The 17506-nt window shown below is 36.1% G+C and overlaps 1 protein-coding gene across 1 annotated transcript in view; it reads left to right on the top strand.

Annotated features, from left to right (window-relative positions):
* Positions 1–3728: 3728 nt before the first annotated feature.
* LOC150082462 (piezo-type mechanosensitive ion channel component-like) overlaps positions 3729–17506 on the top strand; it is an 861219-nt gene continuing 847441 nt past the window's right edge. Inside the window, 1 exon segment of the mRNA XM_090377768.1 lies at positions 3729–4216. The gene's annotated coding sequence lies outside the window, so the exon portion shown is untranslated.

Here is a 17506-nt window from a genome sequence, read left to right as displayed (position 1 = left end):
TAAGAGGATCCCTTCATTCCCCTCACCAATCGTGTTGCTCTTCTCTGTACACGCTCAAGCAAATCTACATCCTTCCTAAAATGAGGCCTCCAGACCTGTACGCAGTACTCAAGGCGTGGCCTGACCATTGCCTTATACAGAGGGACAATCACCTCCTTTTCCCTGCTAGCAAAATTCCTATATATCATTGACAAAACCCCATGACCTGCCCTAGCAGCCTGTCTACATTGCTCAGAAAACTTCATATCTGACTGCACAATTACTCCCAGGTCTTTTTCATTTTCTACCACCTTAAGTGTAGTACCACACAGTTGGTACGTTTCTCTGGGGTTACTTCTACCCATATGCAGTACTTTGCATTTGTCAAGGTTAAACTTCAGTTGCCACTTCTTAGCCCATCTGCCCAAATTATCTAGATCCTGTTGCAGTAGCACACTGCCATTACTGTCATTAACAACCCTGCCAACCTTCGTGTCATCTGCAAACTTCGACATTAAGCCTGATATACCTTCATCAATATCATTGATAAATATACAAAACAACAGTGGACCCAACACCGAACCCTGTGGGACTCCACTAATAACATTAGTCCACGAAGAGCAGCACCCATCGAATACCACCCTCTGTCTTCTCCCACTTAACCATCCTTTTATCCATTGTAGCAACTTACCCTTAATACCATTCTGCTCCAATTTGTACAGTAGTCTTCCATGCGCAACAGTGTCAAAAGCTTTCCTGAAATCCAAGTATATGATATCAAAATTATTTTTTGCATCCAGTTCCTTTGTGACCACATCATAATAACCAATCAAATTTGTCAGACAAGACTTTCCCTTAACAAACCCATGCTGTGTCTGAATTATTGCTGCAGTCTTGTCTAGATGATCCTGCAATGCATCTTTAACCAGTGACTCCATTATTTTACCCAGAACAGAAGTTAAACTAACTGGTCTGTAATTATTCGTGTCACCCTTCGAACCTCCTTTGTGAATTGGGGATACATTTGCACATCTCCAGTCCGTGGGAACCTCCCCTGAATCCAAGGATGCTCTCATAATTATGGCTAAGGGTTTGCTTAGTTGCTTTGCCGCCTCCTTTAATATAACTGGATAGATCCCATCCGCCCCAGGTGCCTTTCTTATGTTTAACTTCAACAATTTCTCCTACACTTTGCTCTCAGTTATTACAAAATCATTAAGCACACTGCTACAATTTGATAACCTTCTTCCATTTTCAAACTGTAATGATTCCTCACGTGTGAATGTAGATGCAAAATACTCATTCAGTTTGTTTGCTATCTGAGCAGGATCATCAACAATCGAACCATCGATGTCAAGTGGACCAATCATATTCAGCCCCTTCCTTTTAGAGTTTATATAAGTAAAGAAATCCTTGCTGTTTTTCTTAGCATCTTTTTCCAAAGATTTCTCGTATTCCGCCTTTGCCTGCCGAACCTCCTTTGTGACCTGATTACAGACTAGCTTATATCTGCTACAGGCTTCTGCGTCGCCTGATAATTTATATGCATCCCATGCATTTTTCTTCTCTGTCACGAGTCTCATTAGTTCATTTGATAACCATTTAGGCCTAAACCTTGAACAATATTTCTTCATCGGTATGAAAAGTCTAGTAGCTTCCACGATTAATTCCTTGAATCCTTCCCACTTAGAATTTACTGTTTGTAACATCGTCAGTCGATCCCACTGTACAGAATTTAAAAACTGTCTGAGACCACTGTACTCCCCTTTACGGAAGCAAAAACCCTTTCCTTTACCCCTGACGGTAGTTACCTCTTTGAGTAAATCCCACTTCAGCACACTGTGATCACTGCCACCTAGTGGTTCCTTTATCTGCAAATTCTTAATACACGAATGATCACTGCTGATAACCAGATCAAGAGTATTACTTTCTCTGGTTGCCTCTCGAACATGCTGCTGCAGAAAACAATCATCCAATAAATCCCCAAAAGTCTGACTAGTGTGTGAGTGCCCAACCCACAAGTTCCAGTCAATATCTGGGAAGTTAAAATCCCCCATTATAAGACATTCTGATTTACTGGCCCACTCTATTTCTCTGTACAATTGTTCATTGTACTCATTCGAGTCATTAGGCCTATAACACACTCCTACTCTTATTTTTGCTTTTGCAGTGCTTATGTCACACCAAACTGACTCAACAGTGCACTGTCCATCTATATCAACTGGTAAATGTAAGGCAATGCCTATGAGCAGCAGTAATTCCAGATTAACATACCAATTAGTTGGTAACACATTGAAGTTGGTATATAATCATTGAGACCTAATAATATTGTACAACCCTGCATGAAGTTCTTGGAGCTCATGGGGTATGTCAATACAAGACTTTTGCCAGTAGGGACTAGGAGGTGATCATTCTAGTGTATGAGGCTATGGATAGACGACATTTGGAGTATTATATACTGATATTGAAGCTTAATTTTAAGAAAGGTGCAGGTCTTTTGGAACGGCTGCATTGAGTTTGAAAAATTAGTGCCTGAGGAAAAATGACAAAATCATTCCCCATTCAGTCTTTAAATGTTTGGGAAAAAGGGACTAACATCAAAGGCAATTCATGAGGATATAGTTACAACCTTGGGGGAAAATTCCCCTTCGTATTCCATGGTTATGACTGGGCAGCAGAATATAAACGAAGTAGGGAGAACCTCGACGATGAACCACGATGAGGAAGAACTGCAACTTTATCACTCCTGAAATGGTTGACACTGTGCTTGCTCTCGTGACGAGTGACAATGGGTTACATTGTCAGCGTCTTGGTAATCTCATCTGAACGTGAGCGCCATATAATGACAGTGGTTCTCGCTATGGCCACAGCATAGTAAATTACTTGACTGGTCAGGCTACAAAGCTGGTGCTATTCGATATCTTTCTTATCGAGTCCAAAATCGTATCCTTAACTATCCGATGATCTTCCCTATTAAAGAAGTCAAACTCACTGGAGACGCGAGCATTTCTCATGTCTTCCCAAAAACACAAAGTCCAATGGTATCATATCTGTGTTTAATGACGTGATGCCTACTTTAACTCTCCGTCACTTCTCTCCTTTTTTTAAAAATATTCTCATATACTAGAAGGAATTTGTGCACTTCTTTCATGTGCGTGCGAGTTACCCAAAATCCTTTAAACGCATGCACGCAATATCAAGGGGTTTTGGGGGGGGGGGGGGTGGAGACATCATATTGTTTTTAATGTAACATGACCCTAAATTGAGTGTATTCTGTGGTCGGTTTGTTTACTGGACGAAAAACCAGAATTTCCCGGAGAAAAACTATACTACCCTCACTTGAGATTAACTGATTCACCCACTTTGTGAAAAAGGCCCTTAAAAATTCCTCGCGTCATTGATGGGATTCGAACTTAGTCTCTTCCCACCTTGTGTGGGAGGACGGTAGCTTATATCAACTAAGCTACCCACAGAACGGACACACACACACACACAGTTTCTCGAAGTGTGTGTGTTCGTCGAGGGAACTCTTCTTGTTCCCATGCCATATATTGTACATATATCTTTTTAAAGTTTGGTTTGTGTCAATTGGCATTTTGTTCCTTTCACAGATTAGTAAAAGTATGTGGTTCCCTTATAGTATTTTTTAAGAAAATGAATATAGGTGGTGCTAGGTACTGTGACCAAAAAAAAAAAAAAAAAAAAGTGGATTCACGAGAAAAACATTCTAAGTGCGTGTGAACCGTGTTGTCTTACAGACGTTTGGTTATTCGTTGGTGTGTGGTTGTGTTTATATTTTGAGGTTTTATATCTTTGACAGAAATCAGTAGTAGGAGGGAAAACTTTTGACCACCCAAACTGGAGGTCTCACTCGTTTTTCTACATACTATGAATAATCAAGAAAGTTCAATTATATGTTTTTAATCAAGTTTATCTAAGATTTTTTTTTCCCCTCTTCGCTTCTCTAGTGGTTACAAAATCAAAATTCGTGCATTCGTATTATTAAAATACTGGCTACATAACAGAAAGGAAAATACTTTTTCCCCCCTTTAACTTTGGTGTTAATATTTAATTTGTTCAGGAAAGTTGGGGGAAAAAAAAACTTCTAGTGTGACTAGATTAAGTGGACAGCCAAATGACACGATTGCCTTTAGCACTTGAAATATACTGTGATTATATAGAATCAAATGAAAGGAGTAAAAATGCTTCCGGTTTTTCGAGCAACTGAAACAACACGGTAAGTTTTTAAAAACTTTATGGGCGTATATTATAGCCCCTCCCATGCAATGCCACGTATAATCTTTTAATCTTTAGTTAAACCGGTAATAGCATGTTTATTGTATAATCTGTTAATCTTTAGTTAAACCGGTAATAACATGTTTATTGTAACGGAAGATTAGCAAATGCACGCACACACACACATTTCATTCACTTCACTAAAACTTATTAACCTGATGGCTAATTTCCCTCAAGCAGTACATTTTAAGTAACTGCATTGCCGATATTCAGCTGAATTAATGAATTTATTATTATTTAGTCCTGAAAGTTACATAAGTAATAGGAAAATATATAGGTGCCTGAGAATTTTATGCTATATTGAAAATGTGAAACGTTTCTCAGGCTATTTATATAAGTAAATTTCTTATAAATTGGGCGTAAATACCATAAATACTGTTTAAATCACAGACTGCTTATAACTGTTTTTCAGGTCGTTATTTATTAGTATTATTAATATAAGAAGTAAAATACAACTATTGTGCGAATGCAAAGTTAGTGAGTGTTATTCGGTGTTTTTAATGCTGCAGCATTTTTATTTTCTGCAAGAATACTTCATTCCATATGTGTATCTAGATTTGCACTGCTTGCATCACTTTGATTAATGTAATGAAATGGATGTCGTGTCCACAAATCGAAAGACTGCAACCTCCTCCCCTCCTTCCTTTAGAGATTTCCTCAGGGCTTGTGAATATTTTTTTTATTTCATCACAATTATACAGGGTTTCTTGTAATTATAGGTCACGCAATTATTTGTTCTTTCAAATAAATTTTTTTTTTAATTAAAAAATTGTTGGAAAAATTTTTTTCATTCAACACCATTGTTCTTGAATTTTTGGGCCTGCACTATGATTTTGTTATTCTCAGGTTAGGAAATGTTTGTATGTTAACTTGAGGTAAAGTTTTTTTCTATCAGCATTTCAGGCAGAAGGGAGTAATAAGACCCCCCCCCCCCCCCGTTAAGACATATGCACTGAGTAAGCGCATATGCATTTGAGAAGGACTCAAATAGCCGAATTTTTGAAACCAAACATTTGCTTGGATATTTGCCAAGTTCAAATTAGGCAGATGCAAATTTTAATTAGGAAATGATGGAGGCAGATGGGCATTCAAATTTGGAATGCTGATGGCTTAGAGAAAAGCAAATGCTGTTTTTAGTTTAATGCATGTGTGCACATGATATACTCTTTACTTATTACGGGAAGCACAGAAAGAAACTAAAATATGTCAAAAAAATGTCAGGTAACAAAAATTGGAAATGTGACAACCTATGTTCTACCAGAAATTATTGAAATGAGAAAGCATATAATTTTTAACAGGTATATAAATGTGAACAAACCTGCATTGTCACTTGGTAGACTTGCTTTTTTTTTTATAAAGTAGTTCTAGCTTTTATCATTGTAAAACATTTCTGTATTTATTATTATTATTATTTTTTTGAAACTGGGGTAACTTTCAAATTCAGCCTCCCCTCTATAATTCTTCCACCACCATCAGCAGCCCCTACTTCCTAGTTATTATTATTAGCCATATGGCGCAAGGAAGCCTGAGGCTTATGCTGCACCAACCAAAAAAAATTCCCGAGTTACCCTGAGAGAGAGTCAGAAGTAGAAAGGAACAACCAAGAAAGAGAAGAACGATGATATTCAGCTCAGGACCCTGGGTGTGCCAAGCCCATACTCACCAGATGTGAGCCCCTTCCTCATTGTAAATCATTCCCAGACTAGTATTTACTGTAAGGAAAACTAGCAATTCAACACACGCATACACACATGTGGCAAGTTAAATAATATACAGGGGTCCTTGGTATCTGAGTCCCCACAGTTATGAGGATTTGAAAATTAATGAATGAAAGGAAGTCCTTCAGAAAATTGACCAAGCACTTGAATATTTTTGTGAGAACGACCCTCTTCATCATCGTGCAGTAAAAGTTAAGCACAAAGTTGGACTTTATCTGAAAAAATATGGCAAACAACTTTTGATTCATTCTTTATTCGTAAAATGGAAAAAAATTTTCAGTTCCTTCAATCAATTTTTTACTTACCAGGGCTGGCGGAACATGGTAAGCCTAGTAAGCAGGGCATAGGGGTCAATGTCTGGTGGCACCAAAATTCAAATTTTTATTATAATAATATTTAATTAAAGTATCTCAAGGGTGGGAAATACATTTCTGCGTAGGAGTGCCAAAAACCCTAGGGCTGCATCTGCAATGTAAAAGTACATAATACACATTATGAAAATTTGGTCCCCGTTTTAAGTGGAATTTTCTGTAACCAATTATTCTCGGATAACTAGGACTCCCCTGTATGTATACAGTATTTTTTTGATGTGATAAATTGTATTATCGATATCAGTTTATTCCGGATGTTGTGATACATTATATTATCCATATCAGTTTATTCCAGCGTAATGAATACTTCATATAGAGTTTATATAAGCACGTTTATCTTGGAATTTCACATTCTATATCAAAAACTTTTTTTTTTTATTTGTCCTTATCATACATTACATTATAATATATAAATAACAATAATTGTGGCTGAAATAATTTTCTTTTATATTGGGATGGAAATTTACTTATAAAAAGGTGTCTACTCTTGTTTGTTGAAATTTTTGTTAAAGCATACATTTACAGTGTCAATTTCATAATTTTAGATCTTTAATTGTTTTAAAATGGTAGTTAAGTAATGAAATAATCTGGAGGTAGAAAATTTTTTAATAATTATTACACCTGTCAGTGCTAGATAAGGCACATTTCTGTTTCTCATATATCTTTATTCGGTGACCCATTTATCCTCCACAGTTATTCTTCCATCCCAGCCCTGGGGGAATGGTGGCCACACTTAAAAAAAAAAAAAAAAAAAAAAAATTGGTAATACTGTTGTTTACCTTACCATTGTTTTTTAATGTACTGTTGAGATTTTTTTTTAAAGCATATGTTTATATTTTCAACTTCATAATTTTATACCATTAATTTCTGCAATATTGTAAACAGATAATTAAATAATCTATAGGTAGAAAAATTTGCAATAATTATGAACCCTGTTGGTGCTAGATAAGGTATATTTCTCTGCTTATCTTCTTGTTACTGTAAGTGGACCAGTGAATCTTCATTCATTGGCCCACATATCAGTTGTTCACCAGGGGGTAAATGGGCCAGTTGGGCTTGCTTGACTGATGCATAACAGTGTTAGGACTGCTGGTTTTCTTCATTTACATAGATCATAATTTTAGTTCATACATTGAATCAACAAAAAATTGCACTCTTTTTTTTCTAGGTGATCATTTTAAAATATGCTGAGTTTTAATTTCTCTACTCATGATTTAATCATATGGATTTGGAAGCAAGTTTCAAGAGAAATTAAGCCATGCCATATTATGGGAATGTTAATTTCAAAACTTCTGAGTTTGTGCTAATAAATGCTTTTATTTTAAAGTTTTCCAAAATCAGGACAAAACAAAATGTACAAAACAATATCTGTACAGTTTTAGTGTGGGCGTGCTGCACTTTTGGTTCTCTGTGAGGTGCTAGTGGGGCCCTAGTGGAAGTGAGGGAAGCACAGGTCATAAATCACCAAGTCTGCTTGTGCTCCACTTTTAGGAGATAAGTATTTGAAATGTGTATTGTGATAACATTGATAAGTTTGAATTCTCAACTGCCCCTCCTTTTTTGCTGAATTTGTTTTGATATAAGGTCTGATATTAATTTTGGGATTGTGTAATGGTAGAATACCAGATTTGTTTTATAAATTGGGTGATATGATCAGTTTTCTTCTTTCCTCACACCACAGATATAAACAGTATCCCAGAAATAAATATATAAATTTTAAGGGTCATAAATTATGTAATATATCAACTGTTTCCAAGTGTGTACAATTCACAAAATTGAGTTACTTGGTTTTTACACTAATTAAAATTGATTATATTATAGTTGGAGTAAATCGAGAAAGTTCATATCTGCCTATCCATACCACTTCAGTGGAGTGGATAGGCAGATACATATGTATTATCATGAGGGATGTTAATTTTCCTAATAATCTGGGACTTGTAGACAAGATGCTCGCTATTTTTTTGATTAGATGGCTGCTTTTTATATCAACATGTTGGAGGTTCCACACTGCCAAACAATGTTCTTGACTTCATGCTTACAATATTGAGAATTTTCAGAACCATTAGAGTTTAGATGATAATTTGTGAATGTGGGACATATCTGTTGTAAAGGGGAAGAACTTTAAATTTTGGAGAGAAATTGGACAGTTTGGATATCACAAGTACAAGTGTTAAGCATTCGAAAATGTTCAGAGGGAAACTGTTGATGCTAATTCAATGTCAAGAGCATATTCACTTGCATTCCGTTGCAAAGTTAATTGATTAAAAAAAAAGTTCTTATGTTTTGTGCAAATAGGTGTGTATATAATTGTCAGTAATACCTGTTTGGCCTAAAAAAAAAAGTATTCTCACTTAGTGCTGAAAGTACTAAATCTGTTTCAACATATCATTTTTTGATATATGGAATCAAGTCCTTATGAATTCCATATATAATTTGATATACAGAATTCAGTGTGAAAATTGTGGTGCTCTTCAATAGGGTTTTGCCCATGAGTTAAAGTTTTTTTTTTCAGCCTGTTATGAAAATTGACCTATGAACACACACTTCTATAGACTAATACATAGTACTGATCTGAGCAACAAGCTCCAGTCTCATTAAAATTATGATTATAATTTTTTTTTTGTGTGTTTGTGACATTGTGAGGATCCTCTGTGTGGCAGTTCAGTTGGCATAGATAACTGCTTTTCACTAATTTTAAGAGGTCTTAGTTTGATACTTATTAGTGAATGGAGGAATTTCTCAAGTCCTCTTTAAGTGAGGCTGTAGTTAGCAAATCTTGAGCGAAAAGAGTAGACCTATTTATTTTAGGTTTTTCAGCCCACACAACATGAAAATCATCCTGTGAAAAATCATCCAGATTTTTATTTATTTTTTTGTTGCTGGACAAGATGTTATATTGCATTACCTGTTATTTTCTTTATGCTTAGTAGCTCTTCTTGGCCTCATTTCAAAAACCCAGTAGGCATTTATATCCATAAATCCTGTTACTTAGATGGTATTATATTGTATTTGATGTATGTGTTGACCTCTCTTTTTGAAAGGTGTTATTCTTTCAAATGCATTATTGAATATATTTTTTTGGGCACTCTGTATTTATCAATGTATTCCTTAGCAAGTGAAAGTATATTAGCATCTAGACAGTATTGATTATACTGTATATGCATTTTTACCTCCTTACAACATAGATGTAGAAAAGATTTAGATGTCTAAATGGTGGGAGGTGTGTCTGACTTTACCTCCTGTACAGGAAAGTGATCATTATACCTGGAAGGTTGCCAAAAATGTGGAAGTAGCTTTACATACAGGTTATTTATGGAAATATGGTGCATATCTTTAAATCCTATCATAGCAAATGAAGTTTAAACATATTTAATTGCTAATGCTTGTCAATATGATATATAAAAAATATTTAATATATATTTAACATATATGTTCATCATATCATATTTGCAAGAAAAAAATAAGCTTGTGTTTAGAAAACAATTGAAGTTAACTGATAGCGATGTCTCTCTTTCTTAATTTTCACCCTTTTAATTGGTTAAAAAGAATTGTTATACATATCATTTGACCCATGAATGGATACAGACAATAGTCTTCAAAATAACATTTCTATTTCCATCTCTGTCTTCCCTTAAGTTTTGGTCAGGCATTAAAAAATTTATTGTACTCTGTGCACCACAATATATAGCTTTATTAATTAATAAAAGAAAAAAAAAAACTAAACCATATATTTTTTTTTACATGCAGAAATGCAAAATTTTGTTTATTATAGTTAGAGAAGGACATTACCTGGTTGTTTTCCATTAAGATTGTTACTATAATTAATACCACTCTTATACTATTTGAAGCTAATCCCCTAAATCACTATACAATTTAAGGCAATGTTTCAGGCATCTTGCCAATACCCGTCATCAGACTATGCTGTTGGGGGGACAGAGAAATATAAAGGGTTAGAAATTTGAATATTATAATAACATACATAGGAGAATAATACAGAAGGCTAAACTGCAGAATCAGAGCATAAAAAAGATGTACAATGTGGAAGAGTCCTAAAGTCTGACACAGGATGATACTTGGGATTTCAATAGCACCAGAATCCTTTTTACTGACAACCAATAAAAGAGGAAATTTAAAGAAGCTTTCTTCATAAAAATATATGGAGCCTCAGCAATCAACAGGGAGTTGAATTCAACTCACAATATTTTGATCTTTTTGTAAAGAAAATGGAAAAAGAAATGAAAACCAAGAAAAGAAAATAGTCCAGAGGAGCTGCCCACATACAACCTCTTACAAACCCCCAAAACTAGCTTGCACACCAACCCTGATGTTCGGATTATGAGAGCAAAGGTTACCACTACACAAGAACCACTGGATTCAGGGTAGAAAACTTGGCAACATTCCATTGACTAATGATCTTAATCCCTCACTTATAAATTAACTGCTGGCAGCACCCCTTGCCTGTATGCAGTTCAGATTTCTGGAAACATCGGCAAGAGCAGTCTGATAGCAGGTAAGAATGTAATCTTTATATATTTGGTTTTACTGAATTTAATATCTGTCGTAATGGTAATTCAAACTCTAGACTTATTATCCACAATTAATTAACTTATTGGAATTGTATACAGTATATGTAATTGTAATACTGGTAATTGTTATTGTAACATTCAAATTTGTAACCCTTTATTTCTCTGTCCCCAACAGCATTGTCCGATGATGGGTATCTTTAAGATGCCTGAAACGTCACCTTAAATTGTATAGTGATTTAGGGGATTAATAAACTTTATTATTAATTTTGCGAGGTATATGAGTGGTATTAATTATAGTAATAATCTCAACATTTGTTTTTGATGCTTTGTGCATCTGATACTAATCACTGTATCCAGGAACTAAGTTTATATCATACTAAACAAAACACAAAGCAAACAAATCTGTTAATATGAGCAAACTCAAGTAAATTGAGCAAAAGCTTGAGTAATAAAAGAGCTATCTTAGTTAACCTTCTGTTACTAGTATGACATCAGACAGATGCCACATTTTAAAATTTTTTCTGTAATTTTTTAAATTTGTAAATAAAATCAAATCCTGTGTACCCATCTAACTGGTTGTACAGTATTTTCTGTTTTAATTTCAATATACTATAAATTATGAATTTTTTTTTTTTTTTTTTTTTTTTTTAGTTGGAATCTAGTAGATGCCAGGTGAGCAAGAGCATCTGTCTTTTTTCTAGGCAATTCCTATATCCACATGGCATTGGTGAGGCAGCAACACGTGCCTAATCTTGCCATAGAGCTTTGTTTTGCTGGCTAAATGAACAGCTGACAAAAATAAAGATGCTCACATTGTGCCCACCAGATGCCATGTGATCATCATTATTTCTATTTGGGGGATCAGGGAATTTAAATTAAAAAAAAATAGGTTAAAAACTTTTTTCTTCTTATAATTATTGGTTTCTCTCAATTTGTCCAATATTTTTTAATTGAGTTTAGCAAATCATAATTAATAGATCACCATTTACGTACAAGTTAGTGCAATGGCATTTCTGTAAATAGCCAACTACTTAAGTAGTTACGAATTTGCATCATTTAAGTACATCTCATATTGTGAATATCTTCACAACGAGCTACCATGATATCGCACTACCTCAAATAAGTAGAAGAAGACTGTTGTTACTTATTCTCACCACCCATACAGCACCGTTTTGGAGCTTATTGGCTCCTCATCAGTGGGTGGGTAGGTACCCTGGTGTTGCAATGATGACAACCCATTTGTGAAGTATAACTCCACAATATGAGAGATGCCTGATGGCGTAAGGTAATTTAGATTACAACATGATTTAGGGCTAGAGCCTCAGATTACGAAAGAAGTTAACTTATACAAGTTAGTGTAGTAGCATCATATCTTTATGTAGCCAACAAGTAGTTACGAATTGGCATCATTTAAGTATATCTCATATTGTGAATACCTTCACAATGAGTTACCACGATATTGTACTACCTTGAATAAGTAATGCTTCACCATAGAAGACTGTTAACGTAACAATAGTCTTCTCCTATGGTGAGCATTAAAGTAACACTAGTCTTATATGGTGAAGCATTACTTATTCGAAGTAGTGCAATATCATGGTAACTCGTGAGGGTATTCACAATATGAGATATACTTAAATGATGCCAATTTATAACTACATAAGAAATGATACTATTGCACTAACTTGTACGTAAGTTAACTTCTTTCATAACCCGAGGCTCTAGCCCCAAATTATATTGTAGATCACCATTTTCAATTCAGTAAAAAAGCTAAAATTTGATTTTTTATAATTAAAACAAAAAAGGGGTGTCTCACAGATGCTATCTGAGCATCTTTGTTAAATTGAGAGTGCACATAAGGGAAGGTTAAAGATGGAAAAAGAGTAATTAGGAGAAATATTCTCTTCATAACATTCTTTCCGTAATGGAAATGGAACCTCCCCCCTTTGTGAGGAGGGGTGGGTGTTTTATCTCTTATGCTTCAAATCATATGAAACAGATGATGCTACATTGTAAACCTCACAGAGGACACATATCAGTGACCGTGCTCCAATTCCTTGACAATTTCACAGTTATTTAATTATTATTATTACTATCTATCTCCTTATGGGATTTTTTTTTCTGCCCCGTTACAGGTACTGGTACCAAGTGCATATAGTAGTTGTGTCCAGTTGCTATTATTATTACTGTCAGTCAAGATCTGTCTGACTATTTTACAGGTATTTAGGATTGCAGCTTTCTGAAGTTCCACAGATATTGTTCTCTGGGAGGCCTGTTGTGCTAGGTTTTTATGGAGGCTCTTTGGCACCATGCTGATGGTTGACACAGTGATTGGGATGAGCATTCCTTGCATTACTTGTTCTATAAGCTACATTTCTTTGACTTTCTGTCTTAGGTCTGTGTACTTTTTGATCTTTGCCCTGTAGGTTTTCTGGATGTTGCTGGTGTTGGACATTGCTATGTCAGTCAGGTAGGTAGCCATTTTCTTTTGTCAATTAGAACTATGTCTGGTGTGTGTTCTGCAGGATCGTCTTATATGTTATTATGGGAAGAAGGTCCTACTATAATTTATGAGTAGGAGGGATTCTAGTACAGTTTGGGGGTTTGTATTTGTAATTTGGTGCACTTCCTTTGATCAGCTTGTATTTTTGTGCTGACTTCTAATATATCATCATTGGAACATAATGATAAATTAAGGATATTATCGTGGCAACCTGGTCATGTCTGTGAGCGTACTCCATCTGTGTGCTCACCGTGCATCCTGTAGTGTGCATCCAATTGTTTCTGGGGCTAGGTGGCATTGTTGACATGTGTTGTCTGCCACCCTGGGGTTCTTGGTGATGTAGTTCCTGGTGTTGATTACCTGGTCTTGGATGGCGAGCAGGAATCCTTCGGTCTTGGGGAAGAGCTTCCCATTCATACACTGAAAGCCATCTTATCTATATAACTTTGTGACAGTCATTGTAGTGTCTGTCATGGAGCACCATCTTTCTGTCTTTGTTTCTTATGTCTGTGTGACTGGTCTCTGTTGAGGTTGAGTGCTATCTGTCTATCTTCATTATGGCTTTGTAGATGCATGTTGCTGGGTTTTACTGGAAGTAATCCCTCAGGTTCTTAATCACCTTCTGTTGTTTGGTGAGGTCTGTCAAGCCCTTCCTTCTTTCTTTCCGGGCTGTGGTCAGTCTCTCTGGCCGACTTTGAGTGCTGTTGGTGGCTCCTGGTTATCATTATCCTGACTGATCTTATAATCTCCTCCTCCTGCTCGGCATTGATCCTATCTATGATTCTGAAGGAGTTTAGTACTGGGACTTCATAGGAGTTTATGGCTCTGACCATGTTCCTGCCATTCAGCTTTGTTTTTAGCAGGCTTCTCAGTCTCTGATTGTATTTCTCAGTCAGACAAGAATTGAACTCTTTGCATTCTAACAATATTAAAAATATCTAACAGATATTTTTAAATCTCTCCCTCTGTCGTGACTTCAATCTCTTCATCAGTCTTCAGCTGGTAGTTTGACTGATTGGGTTCCCCTGATGTAATCCATGGGTCTTGCATTTGTATAGGCCAAATTGCATCCCGATGTCAGTGCCAAACTCTTCAGTGATCAAGAGTCGATTCCAGGTTGCCATACTTGCTGTTTTTGGGTTTGTGGATAGTGGGTTGAGTGCTAGACTGAATCTAGTGGGCTCAGGTCATCTCCCTGGAAGATTTCTTTTCTAATAGGATCGGTTATGACGTTCTCAACTTTGATGGTAGTCTTCTCCTTTTCCATGGTTGCTTCTAGGAAGTGTCAGTGTCGTGTGACTTTGCATATCTTCACTGTGTCTCTATCAGCCAGCTGTGGGGGTCAAGACCTTGCAGTAGTCACTGTAGGGCAACTATTATTAATGTTATTACTATGTTTTTTTTTTTGTCTGATGCAGAAAAATTCTGCTTTCTTCATTCATTTTGCCTTATTAATATTAACACATGCATGATTAATGCTTCTTCCGCTGCTTCCTCCTCTCTTAGACATATGGATGTGCTAATTAGAGATAAATCAGTACTCTACGATGGTGAATGTAAAAATCTTTGCCAGGTCATAGGAAATTTGGTGCCATTCATTCCAGGAGTCCCCTAAAATTCAAGATTAAGAGAGAGGTGTAATCTCTGCCAATTCTATGGATCCTTTATTATGAGGAATTCTGTAGGGAAGTGGAGGACACAGCTTATTAAATTCTAACATGAAGCTAAATTATTTTGTAATAACTGAGAGCATAATGAAGGATAAATTGTTCAAGTTAAATCACTCTTCCCATTGGGAGGAGGCTATCTGAGGTGTAAAAAGCCCTGAAAGAAATAAGTTAAATAAATGAGAAGATATATTATCATGCGGAAGACATAAAAACCAAAAGGAACGAAAATGAAATCTTATGGAATAACAGAGATTAGGATCTCATGAAGTTATCTTCAAGTCACAAAGGGGGGGTTAGGCAAGCAAAGGCAGATTATAAATCTTTGGCAAAGGATGCAAAGAAAAACAGCAAAGGCTTCTTTACTTATATAAACTCTAAGAGGAAGGGGTTGAATCAGATTAGTCCATCAATGGTTTGACTGTAGATGATTATTCTCAGATATCTGCCAAACTAAATTAGTATTTTGCATCTACATTCACATATGAGGGGTTATTTAGGGAGGGGAAGGCCAGATGTTTATCAAACTCTAACAGGCAGTTAAATTCAAATTGAGGAAAGACAGATGTAGGATAGATGTGCGGAAATTTGCCTTTAGCCAGCGGGTAGTTGGTTGGTGGAATAGACTTCCATACCTTGTTGTGGAAGTTGATAGCCTAAATAAATTTAAGGCTCAGCTGGACAGGTATTTTGATTGAACGGAGGGGTGAAATGGGAGTGGTTTTTTTTTTTTTTTTTGGCTGATGCTGCATAAGCTTGCTTTCTTGCATCATATGCCTCTACTAATGATTTTGTAATAACTGAGAGCAAAGTGGGGGGGGGAGATTGTTGAAGTTAAACATTAAGAAAGGCACCTGAGGTGGATGGGATTTATCCAGCTATACTAAAGGAGGCAACAAAGGAAGCAAGTAAACCCTTAGCAATAATAATTAGCATCATTGGACTTGGGGGTTGGGAGAATCATTTGCACATCTCCAGTCCGTGGGGACTGGAGATGTACAAATGTATCCCCAGTTCACAAATGGGGATCATAGGGTGACATGAGTAATTACAAATCTGTTAGTTTAACTTCTGTTGTGGGGAAAATAATGGAGCATACCCCCCCCCAGCCTGGCTGTCCTATGTTAAGAATAGTGCCTTTCAGTTATAGGGGTTGTAGAATTTTAATATAGTACAGCCAGGTTGGGGGGGGGTATGCTTTTGGTTAACAAGCACTGCAATTCTGCCCAGGCATGATAGGAAGGATTATTTGCTGAAAGCCTTGTGGATTAACTCAAGACTTGGACTTTGCAAGAATTTTTATCAGCTTGGCCTGTACTTGTAGGTAGAAGGAATCTGCTTGTACAGATGGGATACATTTAAACAAAGGTGGTACAAGAGTTTTTTGCCAGTATCGTTGAGGATACCTTAAAGGTTCAGGAAAACTGATAGTTTAGCAAGATTCTAACTGTTAGTTAGAAGGGTGATATAGATACACATTTATCTGATAATGTTGGTCAAAGTAATACTTGCACATACCTCAAGAGTTCTTGCTGTTACTGCAACAGATCATGTTAGTATGATCTGCTGAGGGAAGAAATGTTTCAAATGAGCAGTTAACTAATGCCAAAGAAGCAAGCTTAAATAATTTCAAGGGGTGTGTTAGAGTAGTTAACTATACAAGAACACTGTCTTAATTGTCTATACAGTAATGTCAGAAGTGTCTTCAATAAAATGAATGAATTCGAAGTGCTGGTTAGGACAAGTAAAGCTGTCATAATAGGGCTTATGGAAAGGTGGTGCCACCTAGAAATAGGGGATGATGATTTTCTGTATAGTATGTACAATGTATTTAGGAAGGATAGGGCACATAGAACAGGTGACTGGGTCATGCTTCTTATGAAAAGCATCCTGAGAGCTATGAAAACTTTCCCAGATTCAAACGTTTTGCATGCTAGTGTAGACTCTGTATGGTGCAAGATGGTAGCAAAGGTATAATGAGAGTGGGAGTAATCTACAGGCTAGATGATTGTGAAGATTATGATGAGAGCCTCTACATGCAAATGGAATGGCAAGTAAGTGTGAATTCTTATTATGGATGATTTAATTTGCCTCAAATTGATTGGTGTAAATGGGAAGGAAACTAGACATGGGGACAAAATTTTTAAATCAACTAGATGATTTTTATTTGTATCAACATGTGAGGGAAAGTAATAGGGTAAAGAACATTCTAGACCTGATATTCATCCACAAACCATATGAGATAATAATGCTGACAGTACAGGAATCAGTAGCGGGAAGTGATTCTAAAGTTCTATGGTGGACGATGAACAGAGGGTATTTAAAGGAATGGGTTATAATTTCAGGAAAGGAAATACAATGGCTTAAGGTGCTACATCATCAGCCATTTTCAATCCACTGCAGGATGAATGCCGCTCCAGCAACTTTTCAGTTTCTTCTGTTTCGTGCA

This window comes from Mastigoproctus giganteus, chromosome 7, assembly GCF_048544385.1.
Source record: "Mastigoproctus giganteus isolate SK-2022 chromosome 7, ASM4854438v1, whole genome shotgun sequence".
Lineage (NCBI taxonomy): Eukaryota > Metazoa > Arthropoda > Arachnida > Uropygi > Thelyphonidae > Mastigoproctus > Mastigoproctus giganteus.
Note: the sequence above shows the minus strand (reverse complement) of the source record. Positions and strands in the feature narration are given on the sequence as shown.